Here is a 16,327-nt window from a genome sequence, read left to right on the forward strand (position 1 = left end):
TATCTGATTTCGGTGTTTTTATCCAGTTCCACGCCACCCGTTCTTTTAAGTGTCTCTTCTCTTCATGAAAAGCACATTCCACAGCTAAACTCCTCATTTCAACATCTCTCTCTCTCTCTCTCTCTCTCTCTCTCTCTCTCTCTCTCTCCGTCTGTCTCCCTTTCCATTCTGCATTGTCGCGAGCTTTTGCCATCTTCTCTCTCTCTCTCTCTCTCTCTCTCTCTCTCTCTCTCCCTTCCCTTCAAACCCTTATGCTGTGCTGCAGTGGTAGCTAAACAAAAAATCGCAACAGTTACGTGGCACACAACATCGCGCGGGCAAGAGAGAAGGCCTTTTGCGCCATCCGCTTCTCCTCCGACGGGTTCGTTTTGGTGCAGCCATGAGGGAGGGAGGGGGGGGGGGGGGGCAGCATAAAAAAAACACGCGAAAAGCAGGACTTCAGCAAAATCTCAACCAGTCTCCAGCCCTCCAATAACTCACCCCCTCTTCCACTCGCCCCCCACCCCACCCCTTAGACGCGGCCCGCTCGCTATCCACTTTGCGGGTGGAGTTTATTGAACTTTCGGGGCTGCGCGGCTCTCCACCCGGTCGGTCGATCCGGTATGTGGCAGTGTATGTGTGTCTGTGTGTCTGTGTCTTTTCTTTGCGTTGGCCGTATTTCGCTTCTCTCTGTCTCTCTCTACCTTTTGCACTTCAAGTGGATAATGCTGTTGTGTGTTGGGGAGCTTTTTTTCTCTGTGCTGCCGTGTTGCTCGTGTGCGTTGTTATTACTTCGATCACTAGCGCACACTTGAACAAGCATAAGCATAGAGCGAGGGGGTGAAAACTTAAGGGTTGCAACAACAACAACAACAACAGCTAAAGTGCTGACCGACTTAAGCCGCGTTGTGCTTTAAAAATGCAAATACCACGCATGAAGTGGAGAAAGAGACAGGAAATTGCAAAAAACACTGTCGAGTTCAATTGCCATTTTGTGTTTTCGGCATTTTGGGGTTGAACATTTCAACGTTTGAAAACCCCCTAGTCCAGACACAACCCGAAGTAATTAAATGCCACAACAGAAAGAACAACCTCTTCAACCACTCACTGGGGCGCAAAGGAGAGACAACCCGAGTGAGCGGTTTTTCCATCCGTTTTACTCCTCCACGTGTCCTTCACGTGGACTCGTCTGGTCCACATTCCACATTGCGCATACAGCTACAGAGACACACACACAGACATTCAGCTCAATATGTACTCTGTCCAGTTCAGAACAGCAATACAGCAAACTCAGCCAAATTGCTCTTTTTCCGTCCCCACCAACCAAGGAGCTGCGAACTGCTATCTGCTGCTGCTGAGGACGATGATGATGATTGCAACTTCTCCTTTTCCCTTTTGGGAGGAAGGGTTTAAGGGCGTTTGTGGCAAAAGAACACCCAACAACGACAACAAAAATGTCGCAACAAATAGATAAACCATTGCATTCGTTCAAGCTCGTTCATCGTCATTCTAAGTCATTGCTGGCACCGGCACACAAACACACAAATACAGCTTTTATGCAACAAACAGACACTCACACCATCTAACAACACGTCCCACAGCACCAGGCCGCGCACTGGTCGCTGGTGTGATTCATAAAGTCGCGAGATGGGCCAACAAACTGGCAGCCAACAAGCGTAGCATTGCGATCATGTTCACCACCAACAATCAAGGAACACAACCAACAACAACAACAACAACAAAAACACTCTCTTCTATCCTTCTACTGTCGCAATATCCTCTAGCTTACAGTCCCTCTCCTTTTTACTTGGAAGAGAGAAAAAGAGAGAGAGGAAGAGGGAAATTTGCATGAATGACTTGGGACTTAATAAGCAAATTGGATAAGAAAAGAACGCCACGACAACAATGTGAAGCAGCAGCAACAGGCCAACGATCACCTTCACTATCTCCCTCCCCCTCCGACCCTTCTTCTTCGTCTTCTGCTTAAACACTCCACGATCGACGTTGTCATTTTTTCTCTCCTTTGCTCACCCTTTTCTATCTTATTCTATCTCTCTCTATCATTTTCATCCCTCTCTTTCTATCTCCTTCTCTCTCAGACTCCCTCGGAGAAGCTGTGGGGGGATAGCACTGTGATCTTTAAATGCCATTACATTCACTACACCACCAACACTACTACTGCACCGATACACACAATAGTACAGAGAGCGCACACAACACACTCTGGTGTGCCAACGCGCCACCACTAGAGCGAGCATAAATTGCTCCAGCAGACCTCCTCCCCTCCATCCACCCAACCTTTCATTGCCTCCCTTCCCCCCTGCCACAACACAACAATAGAGCAGCGGCGCAGTAGTCAGCATGGGCCCCGAATGGCGGTGTAAGTCATAATTTCACAACAAGCGACCAACCCCTGGTATGAGAATAAGGGAGGAATCGGGGGAGAGAAGCAGCAGCATTTTACGCCACGGGGTAAAAGAAATAACTAACCAACAAAACAGTAACACAGCGAGTCTTTCCCCTCACACCAGCAGACCTCCAGCCAGCAAGGTGGACGGACGTTGCCTATTTCTAGTATCTTCGGCGTACACACGGAGAGAGATGAACCACGCAACAGCAACAATAGCAAGCGCGAAAAAGGGAGATGACTTTTTCGCCAGCCGGAACAAAATTTGCCATCTTCAAGTTGTGTGTGTGTGTGTGGAGAGGTCTTTCTGTGATGTGCCGAACAGCTTCAAACACACGACACGAATCACGCGCGAACAGTTGGACCTCATTTTTTGGGGTCAAAGGGCGGCCTTCTTCTGGGGGGTTTCAGGCTTTACAACAGGAACCTTCTCCTCGGCATATCTCGCTTGGGATGTGATACACTTTTGACACTAGGAATCACACACACACACGCACTCAGGCACTGATCTTTCACCAAGAAGCAATCCACCGCTTATCATCGCCCCCCGACGGGACTGTTAAGGTCCCCACAGTCGAAAAACCCAGTCAAACAAAAACCCCAGAGGCGATCGAACTTTTCAAAAACTCGCGTACTACACACAGAGCCAAACACACACTTACAAACAGAGAGAACTGGTCGAGAGGAGCATTAGAGTCGCGCGCACGCCTGCGATCGCCGCGTGTGAAGTGCCACGAATACGGAATGCCAGCCCGTCGCGGACCCGGCAACTGCGGCGCGACATCAACTTGCTCTCACGAAAAGCATAAGCGCGCGGTGATGGTGGGGGTAATGTGGGGGCAAGATGGGAAGCAGTCGTGAATTGCGCCACTGCAGCACAATGTTTTTTTTTGTGTGTGTGTTTCAGTTGCTCTCAAATATCGATCGCGGAGAGTGGTGATCGCTGCGTTTGAAAGAAACAAGCGGCGATCATCGCGCGGATCATCTCTATGCTGGGATTTCGTCGATTCGGAATCGTGGCATAGATCGCGAGAGAGAGAGAGAGGGCAAACGATCGAGCAGCAAGAGAGCGAGTTTTGTATCTTGAAATTCTTACCACACACAACAAATACACACCGAGCGGGTGACAATCCAAAGCAACAACTAAAAACACAAATCCCCCACCTCTCTATTTTTGATGGATTTGAAAACCTGGAAAACCCCGCAATCGAATCATCTGTCGTGATGGCGATGTTGATGCGAGTAAACACACCGCGAGTTCGGGATCACGTACACACCAAACTTACAGCACGAACCATGGCGGCTGCCTTGCTGCGAGACAGCAACTGAGTAAACATCCGCTTCAGGTTCCACACACCTCTGTGGATTTGTCATCCGCAAAACAAAAAGAAGTCACTAAACAAGAGCGACAGAAGACACACTACTGAATTGGCTGAACAAGCACAAACCCCGAATATCTGATCTAGTCTGTGCAAACCATTGGGAAGCTCCCCAACAACAGATGATGATGATGATGAATCACATCCACTTCCATCTCTACCAGAGATTTGAATTCCAACAAAATTGCATAAGACACTATTCAATGCACCACCAATCCCTCGAACAAAAACCGTTCAACAGAGAAGGAAAACAAGGGCCACATAGTTGACATTCCTACGGTCTGCAGCTACGCCACGTACTCCAAAAGACAAGCAGCAACAGCAGCAGCAGCAGCAGTATCGAAGATAAAAACAACACACAAGACACTTGCTCTCTCTCTCTCACTCTGTATCTAAGCTCAAGCAAACTGTGTAATCACGAAAAAAAGGTCGTTGCATTTGTGTTTTGTTGTTGTCGCTTTTTCCTCCCCCTGTGTTGTCTTGTTCGGCGTTCGGCTGCTTGTGGGTGTCCTTCAGGGCTTCCTGCTGATCTTTGCAGGGTTTTAACGAGTCATTTTGCGTTTTAAGTTGGGCAGTTTACCTATTCACGGCAATTTTGAATATTGACTTTAGCGACATACTCTTAGCTCCAAAATGATCTCTTCTACACATCCAGTATGATTTTTGACACGTTTCATTTCTACAGTGCAAAGTGTGAATAAATGTCCATTTGATTTTTCTTACTTTGATCGCAAATATGCTTTTTGGAAATATAATGGAGTTATAAAAGCATAATAAATAGCTCTGTGTGCTTCAAATAATACATAAAACCACTTTTTACGTCTTCTAGTTCTACAACCACGCATCACACTGTACGAAAGCAGTTCACTTGGGACAAGTGTCAAATAAAAAAGCAAAAGAAATGCAAACAAACCATTTCTGACTCAACTTTCAACTACTCTTAGTTTAGACAATAAACGATTTATGAATAAAATGGTAAACTGCTGTTATTCATAACTATTAACATTCCAAAAATTGAAAACAGGATGTCTAAAAATTATTAACTGATAATGTTTAATACATCGGAAATATTTGCATCACATCAGAGAGGTCAAAGGTCAAATTCAACTAATAGAAATAAATACTTGGTAGAAATCAGAACTAATCTCGTGAACGATAAAACGTGTACAACTAACAGCGCAAAATGACTCAGTTAACCCTGCACGCTTCCTGCATTGTATCGTGGACTTTAAACCTGCTTGTTACTTCTCACTGCCTCTCTCTCTCTCTCTCTCTCTCTCTCTCTCTCTCTCTCTCTCTCTCTCTCTCCCTCTCTCTCTCCCTCTCTCTCTCTCTTTCTCTATCTCCCTCTCTGCCCTTTTTTACACCCATATCTGAAGCAATGTTTGCATACGCCTCTCTCTGTGTGTGTCTGTGTTAGAGAGCTTCCACTGATCCACCGTCTTTTGCTGCTTCTAATCTTCCACCATTCCGCCCGGATTTTCCCGCTTTTCCACCGACTTGACATCGTACTCCCATTTGGAGCGCCAGCCGTTTTCCAGCTACACACACACACACTCGTCAGCAGAGTTTCACATCTTCACCGTGAAGCAGCAGTGGCGGCAGTGGAAACTATGGAGAGCTGAATCTGCTTTCACATCCCGCCGCGCTCGTGTTTCGGTGTGTGCATGTGTTTCTTGGTGGAGGGGGAGGGGGGAGATGCACTTGTGTCTTACATGCAATACAGATGCACCATGTAGAGAGGGAGCGGAAAGGCCCACTCGCTCAAAGAGCGGAAAACTTCATTTCCAGCCACTCGGCCGCGCGTCTTCAAGAAAGGGGGTTGGAGGCGGAAAAGCGGCGAAAACAACGACATAGAAAAGGGGCACAAGGAAAAGCACCAACTCTCCTCTTCTTAATTCCATCTCTCAGATGGACCACACACACACACACACACACACACACACACACACACACACACACACACACACACACACACACACACACACACACATTCAACTACAATGGAGGAGAAGAGAAGAAAGAAAAACCGCCACAGAAACATGCAAGCGAAGAGGTCAACTTCCTCACAAGAGGCCACACCACAGCCGCAAACGACGATATGATTCGGCATTGGAGAAGTGGTGGTGGTGGTCCTGGTGAATGGAAAAGTCGCGGCAAAGGCAAAAGAAAAACGGCACAAAAAGCCACCCCAAACCAAGTGCGTTGGCCAGTGTGCACGCTGCCACCGCTTTTCCACGTCTTCAAGTCGCTGGCAGTCTCTCTCTCTCTCTGTATGGCTTGTTTTCTTCTCTTTTTGCTGTTTATGTTACTGTATGTGTCTGTGTCCAGCACTGCACCGGGGGAGGGGATGATTGTATCTTTCCTGCCAGCAAGCGCGAATATGTTTCAACGTACAACAAACAAAAGCAAGCGAAAACGAAAGTTCGACGGCATTCGATCGATTCGACCCCTGTCCCGTCCCCGTTGGTGCTGGCTGGCTGGCTGGGTGTTTTCCCGTTTTCGGCCAATCCCCTAGTGGTCTACTTTTTTTTGTCGGGATCAAGACGGAAAAAAAGGAAAATAGAAGAAACAAACCGAGCAGACAACCTTCCGCTACACTCCGCCAGACACACAACGAAAACTGAACCACCCAGACCCAAAAGCACAACAATAATTGTTGCAATTATCCATATCCCAAGCCTCCCACCGATCTTTCACTTCTCCCCCCGCGAGTTCTGCACCTCGTTGCCAATCGACCGCACTCTGCGCTTCACGCAATAGTTTTTGGCCAATTAGCGGCTCTTCCACCCCTCGCTGAACTAGCCAAAACAACGGCAACCAACGGAACACACAACGTCTGCAGGGGTTAGAAGTGTTCTCTCCGGGGCTTCTTGGGCGATCAGATCGGGCATTACGATCGTCGGACAGCCACCGGAAACCCCCCAAAAAACGAGGCCACTAGGAGCACATCTTCACCGCAAATTTTAACTTTGATTTCATAGAAAGAAGGCAACCATTTTCACACTTTTCCACTAAACTGTTGACAACCGTCTAACACTCTTTCAAGCTGTGGCTTGTTCACTTTTCTACGTCCACCGTTGCTGCATTTTCTTTTCTCCTTCATCCGCGATTGCACGACGCGTGTACACACAGCTACAGCTACACCACAACGGAACCCTTTTTCTCTCCTACTTGTTACACACGCACAATGCGTTTTCCTTCCAAACAACGAAAAATTTTCCGTTTATTTTCCTCCCTCATACACACACAGATACGTACACTTTTTCTCTTTTTATCTCAATCACACACACACGCAAACGGTCCCCTTTACGGGAAAGGGGGGATGGAAAATCAGATGCCAAAACGCAGGGTTAACAATAAACGCGCGCACCAACCACGGCGTACGGCGGCTGTCTGGTTTTGTTGTGCGCTTGTGCCACGACGACGCTAAACCGACCGACCGACCGAGAGCTCTGGCACACCCGCCAGCACCACCACCACCACCCTAACCGAGGGGGACCCGCGGGTGCAATCGCGGTCGGCCAGCTCTCTCTCTCTCTCTCTCTCTCTCCCAGCAGTAACAGACTCTCTCACACACCGCGAGGCTTAGAGGACGGGTGGCGGTGGCGTCGATCGCGCTCCACACGGCCCGGCCGCGCACCGTTTGTGTCACGACCCACTCTCTCGCGTGCGCCGCCGATCGCGCATCGAAATATCTCCACGCACACACACTACACGCACACACACACGTAGGGAGCTTCTGGAAGGGTGCCACCAACTAACTGCACACATCTAATGTAACAGGGTAGTGGCCGTCGCTTGGGCAGAAGCAGCAACTAACAAATAATGGAACATCAAAATCCGTACAATTGTAAAACGAAATAGCTGCAGCAACACTGTGAGCAATGTACTATTGGGCCACTAACACTACTGCAGTGTGTGTGTGTGTGTGCGCGTGTGTGTTGTGTCCCTCCTCACACGCTTCACATCACCGTAACGCGGTCCTCCTCACTGCGGTTGATGGAATGTGGACTGGACAACGAAACTATTCTTCAAATTCTTCTCCAATTTCCCCTTTTTGAAACACACACACACAGAAAAGAAACCTTTTTTTTACCTAATTTTTCTTCACGCAAAAAAGGGAAAAACGATGCGCCACGCGCCGTCGTGATACACAAATTCACGCTGCTCACTACACGAAGAGACAACGCAACAACACCAACAACGAACGAAATCCAAAATAAAAAATAAAATAAAAAAAACTAAGTGTGTTCGTGCGCACACGTCACTTGCAACTGCTGCGTGAGCGGATCACCCCTATGGGTGGTGGTTGGCCACTTTCCAAATCTGGAAAAAAAACATCACTCTCCGACGTCGCCATCTTCTCTCATCCCTAGTGGGGGTGAGAGTAAAAGAGAGAGAGCGAGTGGCGGCGCGCATAAACAAAACCACCCCTTGGCATGCGGGATGACAAAGGAGAGAGTGAGATGGAGCAAAACAGTGAGTTTCCCTCTCTCAAAGCTTCTCTCTCTCTCTCTCATTTTGCTTCTACGCTGGTGAGATGCTTCTCACAGTACAGTGAGAGACAGTGAGGCGTGATGAGAGACTTCGTGACCGACATGAGAAGGAGCAGGAGAAGGACATGAAAGGGAGAGACAGAAGATTATGCCACGACAGCGCGGACGTCGCATGGTGAGCCAGTGTTGTGCATACGACGGCAGCGTGAGAAAGAGAGAGGGAGAAATAGGGAGAGAGAGAGAGAACATCTCACTGCAACACCAACACACACAGCAACCTCTGGAGAAGCATTTTTATGCTCTCGCTAGAATGCCGCGCTTGATCACGCACACCGCGGCACACGGCCCGGCGCGCGCATACGCAACAGTGACTTGCGCACGTGTGTGAGTGGTGTTGATGATCCTCTCTCACTGGATCAGTTTTCTTGGTATGCAACCCTGTGTGCTAAGGGTACCGCATTCTCCAGCGATACAGTCACTTCCTTTTTCCAGCCAGGGTTGCGCCAGCTGCGTGCGAGAGGAGTCGAGCGGGCGACGTTCGCTTTCTCCCTCTCTCGTTGCATAGTTTCATCATCTTCATCACCATGATGATGCAGAAGAAGTCTAAAAACCCATCAACAGCAGCAGCAGCACCACTGTTTTGTTTAGAAAATGTTTTATTTGTAGCCGTCGCCTCTTCCCTCTTTCTCCTTTAATCTCAATAAGGAAGGAAAATGGAAAGCACAACAACGCAGATCACAAGACGAAACGAAACGAGCATAAAAAAAGCAATACACACTCACACTCAGAACACATGACAAATGGGCAACATAATTCGTTTTTGTTCTCCCGCGCAAGAGAGCTTTCAACAACAATTAACAAATAATTGTCGCGAAAATGGATGGCCCTTCCATGGAGAACAAAGAATTAGAGACACACGAACGACTCATGCTGGACACGTTTCGGTCTGGCCGCGCTATCGTTCCCTTTCTTTTTTTTTTAGAAATAGTTTTGATTTGATTTCACTTCACAACACTCTGGCATGGTGGCTGAGCAGTGCCTTCGGGCACTAGTGGTGGTTGCCTTTTAATGCGCTGTCCCACTGCCAGCCTGACTGACTAATTGACGGCGAACTCAATTAGACGGAATGTAATCACAGCGGCCCCGCTATATCCGCCGAAGAGGTCGGCCCGAGCGCGGACGACACACTCTGAGCAGACAAACGTCACCACATCGCGCACTATAGCCAATTCGATAGTGTGTGCCCTCGGTTCGTCTATATGTGTTTGTGAATGCACTAGCAACAGAAGCAGCACCAGCAACGGTGCATGATGTCAGCCTGTGTGTCTCTTAAGCTCAATGCAACCACATTCCAGTGCAATGAATCGGCCGGCCGAACGGAGCACAAGACAGAGACCAACGTCAATTGGTGTAATAAAGAGAGAGAGGATCTCCAGATACATCTGGTACTGTGTGCGTGCGTGTACAAACCCGGGAACTGACCCCCTCGTGAAGTCATTTCTGGACCACTTGGACACTTGGAATAACGTTGGTTTTGGTAGTCGCTGCTTGTGCAATCGCGAAGTGCGCAAACAAACCGTCCATACCACACATTCTGCCAGCGAAGAAGTTCGTCTTGCTAACACCACCGTAACAAACACCAATTGGCCGGTAGTGCATTCGTGTGCCACGGGTAACGAGATCCGGAACACAACATCAGATACCGTAGCAACCAGCACACACAAGTACACAGACAGAATGGGCTGATGCAGTTCACAATACAGTAAATCGGGCAAGAAGTATCTACCCATCTCGTTTTCTCCCCAACGGCTTTGGCAATGGCTATCGATTGCCAGCGCAGATGAGGCACACACTGATGTAATACATCTCAAGCGTTTACTGCCGTTTCCTTGCGCCCTTCGCCGGTACAGACATTTTTTCGGCACTGGAGACACCAAGATGATGTTCACCCGGCAGTAATGTGTGTGTCTTGGAGTTGTTGCTCGATTCCGCAGGCACACCCACGAGTAAAATGAGAGCAAAGGGTAACAAAATAGAGAAGAAAATGCACCTCTGAAAATGCAAATGATTGAAAATTATCACAAAGAGACCCAGTACACACTGGAGGAGTGCATTAGGCAGCCGCAAGTTGGAAAGAGGCTACATTATTGAGTTGGGTAACAGCAATACTAATTGATGAATTCGAATGAATCTTCAAATTGGGTCGATCAATCTGAAGCTCAAACATAGTTGATATCTGCGAGGCTTTGAAGTCATTCAAATCTTCAAATCTAAGATCTTCGGTTCTCTCAGCGCTGTTCAAAGATTCCTCCAAAGTATCACTGACAATTCTGAAATCTTTTGATATTCATTAATCTTTGAAAAATTATATAAATATTAAAATATTTACGAATCTTTAAAAATTCATTCCATTGAAAGATCGTGCCAACTTCAAAGGATCTCTTAGATAACCATAAATCTATGGAGAATCATGAGCCTTTTCAGTATCATATAATTCTTAAAGTATTCATGAAGCTTTAGCGATTCATTCCACTGAAACTTTGTGACCGCTTCTGAGAATCCCTGACAAATCATTAATCTTTATACATTAATGAGTCGTTTAAGAGTCATACGAATCTTGAGATTTCCTTGCATCTTTAGGGATTTATTACGCTTTACAGTGTTTTTCAAGTCAGTTTCGAATGGAAATATTTTTATTCACCGTATGCAAAATGTTGTTCCACATCGATCTGACAATTCATTTCCATCATAATAATTTTTAAAATCTACAGCTTGATTTTCAACACGTCTCAAGCTGGATTGAGTTTGACAGCTCTTTGTTATGTGTTGAAAAACATGTGTTGAAACTGAAATTTCATTTTGAAACAAATAAACCATATGAAAGCTGTTGAAAAACATTTTGGATGCGGAGAATAACAATGTTTATTCGAAACTGACTTGGAAAACCCTGTATGTTTGTGAACGATTAGACGAATCCCTGGGAATATACAAATTATTGCACAGTTATAAGTATTTGCAGAATTTTATAAGTCATTTAAGAATCAGAAATCTTCATGATTCATGAATTTGGAGACTCGAACCGTGATTCGGATCACTCATCACTAAGTACTAATATGAAAGAAACTATAGGAAACATTCACAGAACACATCACTACTATACAGTGACAAACATTCATTATCAGCAGCCAACTTACTGTCAAGGCCAATGGGAGTGTTCTTTACCATCACAAACAGCGTCAACGACAGCTTTTTGTCCCCGGTTTTCTAGTGTTCTTGCGCTTGCCATTTACTAGCAAATGCAGTTTTGCAACTGTGCAATTGCAATGAAGTCCGCCGCCCGCCCACCGACACACCCTTTCCCTCACCATTTGATTGCCACACGGGCAAAACTCTGGAACGAATGGATGCACAAGAGTAAAGCATCATTTTCCACAGGATTGTTCCATCAACACTCGCACACACACAAGTATTGTCAACGGCCTTGAAATGGCGGATGGAAACAATGTTGTTTGTGCTGGTGCTAAGGAAAGGAATGCTCTTTTCCGCAACACAGCCGGAGCACACAAAACCGAAGCTTAATGGCTGGGTGGCGAGCGAAACGGAAGGAAAGGAAAGGCGAGGCGGTTTATTACATTTCAACAGCGGTTTTGCAGCTTCTTCTGAGCGCGAGTGTTGTGACCGTAGCGAGCGTTATCGAAAACAAACAAACATACATAATTGAGCAAAAGGAAATGAGGTTAAGAAGGACTAATGCCCAACCCCCAACCTCTGCCCTTCCATTCCTGTGCGGTTTCTTCGATGTACCGCGGAGAGCAGCACAACTTAATAATACCTTCACCAACGGAAAATCTCTTCCTAGTGGAATTTCTGCGCCAGAAGAGACGAACTGTGGGCAGATGGTGACACATTTTCCGTTCATCCTCATCGCTTGTCATCGCGTTTTCACAACACAAAACCCTGTCCCAAAACAAGCACGCGACATGATACGAAATTTGTTCAGCATCCAGCAGTTTTATGTTGTTTCCCCCTGCCGGGCCCCCGATTGTCCTTCGGTCGTCCCCATTACAACGGGAAAGCGCAACATCTCGCTACAACGCAAAACTTGCTGCTGTCAACGATTGCCAAGGGACGCGGCGGGGCAGGAAGACGCCAAACTTCCATCATCATGTGTGTCGGTCGACGGCCGGTGGGTCGTTGTCTCGCAAAAACACACACCTAGCATAACAGTCTATGTGTGTGTTGGAAACGTTTGGAGGTGAACGACGCGATGGAAACTCCGAAGCGCGGAATATGTGCTGATGGGTGTAGCACTTCATTTTTTAGTACACTTGTGCCCGTTCCACGGTGGTGGTGGTAGTAGTAGTAGCAGTAGTAGATGACGCACACCAGTGCTCTTTATCGAGCCGAGTGAATCTACAACACACAGACATGCCTACACAACACACCAAGGGGATGTGTGCCCGAAAGGGTTCGAGAAGGATGCATTAAGGCATCGCTAACGAAGTACCGACGACCTCCTTAAGCTCCTTCTTGGCTCGTGGTCGTGTGTGAGTGTTGCTCGCTCCAGTGACTTTTCTGGGCGAAACGATAAGGCCGTTGGACACATCTTCCCCTCGGAGTGGAGTCACCTTCTACGGCGACAAGCACGAACTCGCTCGTTCAGCCTGAGATGTCGTTCATCACGATAGCACTCATATTTCACGTGCACTTGCTGCATATGTTGCATGTCTTGTCGGCGGGACGACAACGAACTGCATTGCAGCAGGAGAAGAACGGGAGTGGGTTGTAATGGAAAAATTGCAAACGCATGAACCCTTGAACCTGCCGTCTGTGTGTGTGTTTATGTGTGGAAAAGGCCATTCGCCTACTCGCCGGTAATTCAATTTTATCGAGAGCAGTACAGGAGGCTCTCGGTGCTTTGGAAAGCGTATTCAACCTTCCGAAAGGATAAAAAAGAATGTACTACACAATTTTGCAGTTTATTGAAGTATAAGATACTAACATTTGATAGTGTTCTCCAATGTCGTCACGCATTCTACGTGTCACTCAACGAACTCTCCACCGCATTTGATGCATTTGATGACATCTTTTACGTACCGGGGAACTCCCCCCTCTTAAAGAACGGGTAACATTAAGCTACCGTGTCGCCTACCGGAAATGAGGAAAGCAAAACTCGAAACCACAAGGACTCCTAGGATGGGAGGTGGGTGGGTAGGATATGTCTTTTAGAACATTACCTCGCTGAAAGTTCGTGACGTGGAAACTTAATATTTTGATGGGTTCATTTACCAACTTCTTCAACCCATGTCCTCCAATCTCAGGGATCTGCGTTGCAACTCTTGCGCTATTAGAGTCTGGCGCTCCAATGTCTACACCACAACGTCTTGTTGGAGAGCTTTTTGAATACTTCAATCAATCGCCCCCTCCTCACCGGCATCCCATCCCATTTTATTGAGCGAAAAATTGATCCCTCCAGAAAGCTTATCATTACGTACAGATGGGCGGACGACGACGAAGACGATGATGTTGAAGACGTTCGATATTTTCCGTATCCGTATTAGGCTCTGCAGCGAGATAATAAGGATTTCAAGACATGTCTAGATAATATGCTACTGATACGGTGTACAAGGAATTCTGGACAAGGACTTTCATACTATAAATCCTCTTTTGGATCGATATTCTTATTTCATTACTTGAAAGAGAAAGGCGTATGTGCAGGAATAAGTACAATAAATCGTACGGGCACATTAGAAATTGAAGTGTGTATGTCTCTGCCATTAAGATGGCCATAAGATAAAGCTAGCATAAAGATAAGATGAAGATCAGACTTGGATATTCATATGGCATTAGGATTACGATAAGATAAAACATAACTACATAAACCATTATAAAGATATGCCTCTTATTCTGGATCCCAAGCATTAGCTTGAAGAGCTTTAACGTGTAAAGAGATAGCATAAGCTCACAAAGCTCTGCAATACAAAACTCGATGTAACCTTGAATTGTCTGACCAAGTCGCTTCTTCAGCTTGAAATGTCGCGTTGAGTTATGCACCAGAGAAGATGTCTTCACACGGGAGTTCCAAAATGCCCAAGCAGAAACACGTCATCGGGTCGTCCGGACCCCCACTTCACATGGTGACCATTGCAGACCCGACAGCAACGACGCCACCAGGAACGTTAACCTTCTATACAACTACTGCTGCTGCCGCTGCTGCTGCTATTGCTGCTGCTGCTTCTGCTCATCAAACCAACAATAATTACATTTTTTATGAGCCTCTCTCTTCCTGCCGCGGGCGGTGATGGCTGTTGTTGTGAAGAAGCTGCACTGCGACTGCACTTTACTTTTACATCTTCACGTGGAGTTGTTGTAGTTGCTGTTGTGCCAACCCCTTCAACACACAAAAAGGCAACACAAAGCGTTGTTTTATTTCCGCAAATAAAACACAAAAGCAAACGCATCTCCCCACGTAGCGCGCGCACAATGCTTTACGATGGTCGGCGGGCCCGAAGGAGCCCGGGGTTTCTCGCTTGCATTGCCACCGGGCGCGCGCGCGTCTCTGTTTCGGTGTGCATCTCTTTTTTGCATTCTCGGCGCAAAGTCGTTGTCTGACGGTGGTCGCTCATAATGGGCAGCCCGGGTTTTGATGCACACAACAAGATTCACCAACATTACCCCTAGCCGGCTGGCTTGCCGAAAGGAAAACTCGCGCCAGCCAATAATAGCCATTCCTCGCTTCCTTACGCACAGAATACTGGCGCGGGAAGGGAGCGAAAGAGGAGGGGACGGGATCTTGACAAGGATCATCGCTATTTACACATGGAGCACAGACCCTTTTTCGCGAAATAAGCTTTGGCGGGAGGCGCAACGGACGGGCGAAGTACGAGGAAGTTCCAAGGCGACCCAAGACGACGGGTCGTGGTGTGTCTGCCGCCGTCGCCAGCGCTGTCGGCCGTGCGTACGCAACTGTAACTTACGATTTATGGCCCATAAAAGACATGGAGAGGCCGGGCCGGGCATATTCTATCCGAAACGAGGAAGTCGAGTGGCAGATTATCACCCCATCACTTCCATCTCGCGGCGGCAGTGGCGGCGGCAGCGGTGGCGACGGCTTGCGGGACACCATGCAATATTCATCCGGATGGCTTTTGTGTCTGTGGCGGTGGGCCGGTCCAGACCTACTACAACGACCACTACACGCCACTGCAAGGGAAGGGATTTGCAACAAGTTGCCCTGGTGGTGTGCTTAATTTCAAACCCCGAGAACCGTTGAAATGTTGATGAAAGGCAAATGCGTGGTGTGTGTATTTTATGCTACACGAGCCGACCCCCTTTCCGGGGTATCATCTTCCCAAGGTTCTGGCCACTGGGAAGTTTAGTTAATACAACGATTTTATTACGAACCGATTTATTGCTGCCGGTCCCGGTTCGCGTGTTGTCGGAGCATCATCATCATCATCATCATAAATGCAGAATGAAGTATTTCGAAAAAGCATTACCACTGGACGCAGCACAGTGGAAATATTGGTGTATTTTATTGAGCGAGTTAAAATCTCCCTATTTCCCTAGCTGCAAATTCCCGCAACACCCAAAGTTAACTAGGAGCAGAGACGGACCGGCGGTCCAGCGGCAGATACACGTATCATCATCTCATCCGACATATATCGATAGCAATTGCATTGCAGGGGGAATGTAGCAAATTGGTAGCAATATGGTGTGTCTGTACGTGCCGCACACTCGAGCACGATTTGAATAGGAACCGAAGGTCAAATTCATTACCGGTCTTTGGTTCAACAAATTAAGCGTCGCCGCGCCTTTGTCGACGAGGAGTAGTAGCGCAAGCGTCCTGCTACTATGCAGCTTCTCTCGTATGGCCATCGGCCTGTTGCGTTCCGTCGACGTCATCCCGGGGCCCCCTCATGTTTCCCTCCCCAGTGTGTTAAGCGTATCCAGTTACCGTCGGATATCCCGATCCCTGTCAGCTGCCATCGGACGCGGTCTCTCTCTTTCTCGTGTGGCCATCTAGAAGGGCCAATTTATCAGCTCATCGAGTTACAACGCCT

The 16,327-nt window shown here is 47.5% G+C and overlaps 1 protein-coding gene across 8 annotated transcripts in view; it reads right to left on the bottom strand.

Annotated features, from left to right (window-relative positions):
* LOC121596550 (fibronectin type-III domain-containing protein 3A) overlaps positions 1–16,327 on the bottom strand; it is a 59,921-nt gene that overhangs the window by 33,640 nt on the left and 9,954 nt on the right. Inside the window, exon 1 of one of the 8 annotated variants that reach the window (XM_041921598.1) lies at positions 7,865–8,051. The exons of 5 other annotated variants lie outside the window; for them this stretch is intronic. The gene's annotated coding sequence lies outside the window, so the exon portion shown is untranslated. Of the gene's footprint in view, positions 1–3,048; positions 3,449–7,026; positions 7,247–7,864; positions 8,052–16,327 lie in introns of those variants that run through there. 2 more of the 8 variants (XM_041921597.1, XM_041921599.1) reach the window with 2 other exon arrangements.

Source organism: Anopheles merus, chromosome 3R, assembly GCF_017562075.2.
Source record: "Anopheles merus strain MAF chromosome 3R, AmerM5.1, whole genome shotgun sequence".
NCBI lineage: Eukaryota > Metazoa > Arthropoda > Insecta > Diptera > Culicidae > Anopheles > Anopheles merus.